Genomic DNA, 6,149 nt, shown 5'->3' with positions numbered 1-6,149 from the left:
GGTTTCCCACTTCACCTTGGCTCGCGGTCGGCAAATGTATTATCTACTGACCACAACCCAGGTGCCAGGACTACTGGTGGGTGCTGATCACTTTTTACCAGAGGTCAGTCTGTCCTACTGCACTTTATCCAAAACAAAGACCTTTCTCTCACCAATATTTGCAGTGGCTGTAATTTTGCTTGTAATTCCTAGACTTTTACAGTCCTTATGAGTGAAAACATTTAGTTATCAACATAAAGTCTGACTTTGATACAATGGCCTTTACAAGTGGATCCTGCCACTGAGGTAGAGGAGTTGATTCCTGAGGAACAGTATATTTATTATTTCTTATGCTACTTATTATACATTAAAAATGTGCTACTTGCTATGAGTTAGATATAAGCGTCATCTGGTCCTCAGACATCTATTAAACTCACAATGAAGATGCAGGGCTAATATCAAGTCTCTAGAATGGAGATGAGTACAATCTGGGTATATAGGGTCAAGGAAAGCACAGGGAGAACTGGCCAGTGCTGCCCCGGCTGCTGACCCCGAGAGCGGGGAACACGGAGGGCCACTCAGAGAGTTGCCATAGAATCTGGTTGTAATAAGAATCCAGACATGGAAATTAGGAAATGTCCCTCAAAGAGGGAAGTGGGAGTTTTAGGGGGAAGCAGAGAGATGGTCTCACTGGAAAATCCATTGTGATTAGAGAAAAAGCCAACAGTTCCCAAGAGATAAATCCTAAGGGAAAGCAGCTCCGAGAGCTGGAGCAGAGGCTCTGGCTTCCATCTACAGAAGGACTGCCCCACCTCCTAAGTCTACGCCTCCTGAGCATCTGTCACTCAGGAATCACCGTCAGCAGTGGAGACTCAGGTAATGAAGGGTCAGTGCATGGAGACCAAAACCACTGAACGCACTGGTCTCAGGCCACCATCTCACTGAGTTCTCTCCTGGACATAATCTCTTTGAATTAATAATCAGATGCGACTAGAAAAGAGCAGAATATGAGACCCCAAAAGATGCCACTTCAGCATGTAGCTTGTTTCGAACTGAAGACCATTGAGACTCCGTGGGCTCAGAGAAACTTCCGTCCCTGCCTTAACTACCTAGAAGACCCTGACCCTAACTCAGGGTCTTTTCCAGAACGGGAATTATTACCAGAGATACATTTCAGCTGAGTAACCCATCTGTTTGACTGGACAAACATCTAATTACCCAACATCTGCTCTTCTTCTGATGAATTACCCTCCTCTGCTTAAAACCCCAGGCCTTTATCCTATCCCTTAGCTCAGGATGTCATGTATACCTTATTTTACCTTTTTATCTCTGAATCTTTCATTTATGCGGGGTTTCTGACTTTCTCATGTATGTGGGTTTGATTTTCTCCTGTTAATCTGTCTCATGTTGATTTTATTATCAAACCAGCCTTTGTAGGATAGAGTAAAATTCTTCATCCCCTGCAGGACCAATGGTTGCTATTAAATGTTTCTCTTTATTTCTGCCCCCTTCTAACTTTTTCCCTAGTGTTGTTTAGTTGAATTTCCAAAGTAAAGTGAAACTTCACTATAACCCAATTAATGCTGAATTTCTAAACCAGAGCCCTCTGGACATCATGGGAAGATTCACTGCATATTTGTAGTACCACTGACAGTTTCATTCCCTGCCCCATCGGGGATTAATGAGGTATTTATGGAGAAAACACTGAAACTTTTGACCATGCAGGGCATTATGTGTTTTAGGAAATACGATTTGTTTTAAAGAATTTATAACCAAGCTTTATAATTTCCCTTATATTAAAGTGAGTTCTACCTGTGTGATGTTACGCTTGCAGAAGCTAATGTGAGCCTAAGGATTTAAAATTCAGGTAAGTGGAAAAAAGGTTTCAAATTCTTAAATTTCTTGCATTCCTGACCTTCCCGCCAGGATTTTTCTTTCACACAAAAAATTTGTCTTTCTTCCTTTATATTTTTCCTTTTTCCCAACACTTAACAAAAAAAAAGAGTATCTTTGACCTTGCATGTAATAAGTTTTCAAATGTTCAAATGTTATTGTTGATTAAACAAATAAATTCATACATGAATGAATGAATGAATGAATGAATGAAAATTCTTTAAAAACTTGATTCTCTTGATTCTCTGGCTTAATTAGAACTTACTCTTTTATTTGAAGCATCAAGGAACATAGTTACAGTGACACTGCTGTAGTCCATAGTTGGCATTTCTTTCCTTCATTTATTTAAGACATGTAGTCACACTCCACCCCAAGCTTCCAGGACCCCCTCCTTCTGAAAAGCTTTGCTTCCAGAAAATTGAAGAGTCAGGCTACCCTCCTGAGTAGACAGTCCTTCCCCGTTGTTTTACTGCCTTTTGGATATACATGACTTTGCAGCTTTCCCTAGAAAAAGAAGACTAAATCAATATCTCGTGCATGACTAAATCAATATCTCCCCTCTCCTTCCCCGACTCCCTTTTCCTGCCTCCCACACCCCCTTTCATCTTTCTCCTAATTCCTCAGTGTAGTACCTAATCCTGATTCTGACTTTTCAAGCATAGCCTCATTATTTCTTACTGATTCAATCACACACTTCTTCACAACTTGTTTCTGAATTCTACGAATGCCCTTTCAGCCTCCTAAATCTCTCTGCTACATTAAAAAATGTATTTGCACAACATTCCGTGTTACAAGTGAACTTGCTTTTATGCCACTAAAGCATAGTGAATATTTGCCATTCACTTAGCTGCCTATTGTCATTCAGTGTATTAACTTTCCTGGTGAGATGCTCAATGCCAAGGGAAGGGCAATGCCAGGGGAGAGCTGCTGGAGAGTTAATGTCCAACACACGCCAACTCCACTTTAGGTTTCAGCCACAGAGACCAGCAGTTGGGATAAACTGACATGTACTAAATGTCCATCTTGTGATGTTAGACACACACAGTAAGATTTTTTATCACAACAACTCTATACTTTTGACAGAATTATGCAATTGATATTAGGCCATGAAAGACGTCTTCCACAGATCTTACTCTTGGAAGCACAGGATGAGATCTAAAGCCTCCCCACTTACACTTTGTTTTGTTTTTGTTCAAGACAACTTTTTCCAAGCCCTGGACAGTGTGGCTCAGCTGGTTGGAGCATTGTCCTGTGTACAGAAGGGTCAAGGTTCAAGTCCTTGTCAAGCCTCATACCCAGGTTATGAGTACGATCCCCAAATTGGGGCATAAGGAAGGCAACCCAAAGATGTTTCTCTCACATAGATGTTTTCCTCTCCCTCCTTTCTCTTTCCTCTCTCTTTGAAACCAATGATAATCATATTCTTGGGTGAGGATGAACAAAAATGCCAAATATACATACACCATTATCTAGTTCTAGAATTTTTTTCATGTCAAATGGAAACCCTGTACTCACTTAGCAGTGACTTCTCATAGTGGGGTCCCTGTGAATGTAATTAATGCCACTTTGAAGTGATTAAAATGGAAAATTTTATGATTTTTTATCCTATCTAATAAAAGAGTAATATGCAAATTGACCATCATTCCAACACACAAGATGGCCGCCCCCATGCGGACACAAGATGGCCACCACAAAATGGCCAGCAGGGGAGGGCAGTTGGGGGCGACCGGGCTGGTAAGGAAGGGCAGTTAGGGGTGATCGGGCTGTCAGGGGAGGGCATTTGGGGGCAATCGGGGCAGCAGGGAAGCAGTTAGGCATCGATCAGGCTGGCAGGGGAGTGGTTAGGAGGTGATCAGGCTGGTAGGTGAGCAGTTGGGAACCAGCAGTCCTGGATTGTGAGAGGGATGTCCGACTGCCCATTTAGGCTTGATCCCAGTGGGCAGTCGGACATCCCTTGAGGGGTCCCAGATTGGAGAGGGTGCAGGCTGGGTTGAGAGACACACACCCCTCCATGAACGAATTTTGTGCACCGGTCCTCTAGTTTTACTATAAAAATCATACACACACACACACATTTAAACAGTCTTCCACTTCCCACTCTTTCTTACAACTCCCCTTCCTTAAAAGTTATGTTAATAATTACAGAGTCCAGGATGAAATACCCACGCTGGTTTCATTAAGTTAAAAGATTGCACACTATTTTCCTTTTATTTTCTCCATTATGACTTTACCTGGTTAAATATAGATTTTATGGCACAGGGACAGAGATAGTATTGTCACTAATCAAAAGCTGCACTTCACAGGGGGATTGCAATGAGTTTTAAAATACTAAAGTTTTCTAATATAGGAATGCCATTCCTCGAAGAGGAATGTACCATTTTCACACAAAAAAATTCTTGGTATGTATTTGGCCTGTTGGATATAAAATGAATCTTGGAACTTTCACTTGAATTTCCACTTGACAAGCCTTTGACAAGATGTTGATGACTTCCCAATCTCTTTTTCCAGTCCACACCTCCATCCAGAGCACTAGCCCATATATCTAACTGCCTGGTAGAAAGCACCTTGATAGCCACCAGACACCTGAAACTTAACTTGTCCAAAGCTGTACTCATTATTTTGCACTCTCAGACCTGCTGTTGTTTCTGTACATTTGATTTTGCTGAAGATATAACTATCTCCTCAGATGCCCAAACACGACATCTAGGCATCATTCGCAAATTGTCCTTCCCCACCCACATCTTATTAATCATCACGTTCTTTAGAGTCTATCACACTGTGTCTCGGGGCCTATTTAAAAGGATCAGCCGACACACACCTACACATGCATGCACAAGCAAAGCCTCCCGTTTTGATTGCTTCCTATGATACATTCAGCTATCCATTTAGTCCAGTAAATTGATCTCGGTAGCAACAGAATCAGTCTTGGATCTCAGTCAAAAGAAAACCTGGAAAGTTAAATCACTGAAAGATAAAGAAAACGGCGCTACATCCCTGAAGCCTTTAGTACACATTTTAACTCTCTGATGTTTTCTGTTCTTGTTATGTCAATGAATATTTAAATGGCAGCAGCCAGTCCCAGGCTCTTTCTGCCTTATATCAGGCCTAGATAGATACCTTCCCCTCAACCCTCTTGCTCATGACCTCTTGGAAAAGCAATTGTAGACCATACAGAGAAATTATTGTGAAGTAAAGATGTGTTTATCTGATATCTCATTAGCTTTTACCCATAGGCTAAAGAGCCATTTCCCTCCTCCTCATAGCTAAGCAGGATTCTCAGAAAATCCAGAATATTACACTTTCAAAATCTTGCCTCTTACATTGCAAAGCCTGTGGTCTAGGTGTATCTGTAAGAATACACAATAATTTTCCCCAGACTTGTAAATCATTTTTGAGAACTTCTAATTTAAATTGAGCATGTAAAAATAGCCTATACTTCATTGTCTAATGGAAAAACATGAAATAACAAGATTAATGAGAAATAGCATCTCAACATTATCATCCAAAAATTTTCACATTTGTGAAAAGGTTTTCAATAGCAATGGATAAATGAAAAAGAGTCCATAATCAATCCTTCAACTTCCTGCCTATCTCCATTTACTAGTGAAATACAAACCCAGATGTAATATCTTTATTCTTTTTTATAATTTTTAATATGTTTTTATTGTTTTGGGTTTTTTGCTTTTTTGTTTTGTTTTTTAGAGAAGAAGGGAAAGGGAGAGATAGAAAACATTGTTGAGAGAGAAACATGGATCAGCTGCCTCCCGCATGCCCCCTACTGGGGATTGAGCCCAAAACTCAGGCATGTGCCCTGATCAGGAATCAAACCGGTGACCTCTTGGTGCTTGGGATGACTCTCATCCACTAAGCCACACTGGCTCAGCTAATATGTTTATTCTTAAAGAACACTCCTTTTACCATGACGCAGAGGCTTGACCTCTCCTTCAATGAAACTTCTGAAAATAATGGTTTCAGAAAACAAATTACTTACTTCAAAAATATTTAATCAAAAAAGAAGAGCCACAGAATCAAATATGGCACAAGAAATAAATAATAAATAAATCAAAGGACATGAAGAGAATACTTACCATAATAACAATAATAAAACAGAAAATTTTAAAGTATTCCACCATGAGTTTTAAAAGTATCATAAAGCAATGAATACAAACAAGATAATATCAGCAAAGATCCATGAATTTAGGACAAGGTGATAAATTAGAATATAATGAAATATGTATATAAGAACTAGGAAAAGAAATGAGGAAACATAAAAAACC

The 6,149-nt window shown here is 40.0% G+C and overlaps 1 pseudogene; it reads left to right on the top strand.

Moving 5' to 3' along the window:
• The first annotated feature begins 614 nt into the window (after positions 1–614).
• Positions 615–6,149, top strand: part of LOC102426805 — a 15,146-nt pseudogene continuing 9,611 nt past the window's right edge.

Source organism: Myotis lucifugus, unplaced genomic scaffold, assembly GCF_000147115.1.
Source record: "Myotis lucifugus unplaced genomic scaffold, Myoluc2.0 scaffold_2343, whole genome shotgun sequence".
Taxonomy (NCBI): domain Eukaryota; kingdom Metazoa; phylum Chordata; class Mammalia; order Chiroptera; family Vespertilionidae; genus Myotis; species Myotis lucifugus.
Note: the sequence above shows the minus strand (reverse complement) of the source record. Positions and strands in the feature narration are given on the sequence as shown.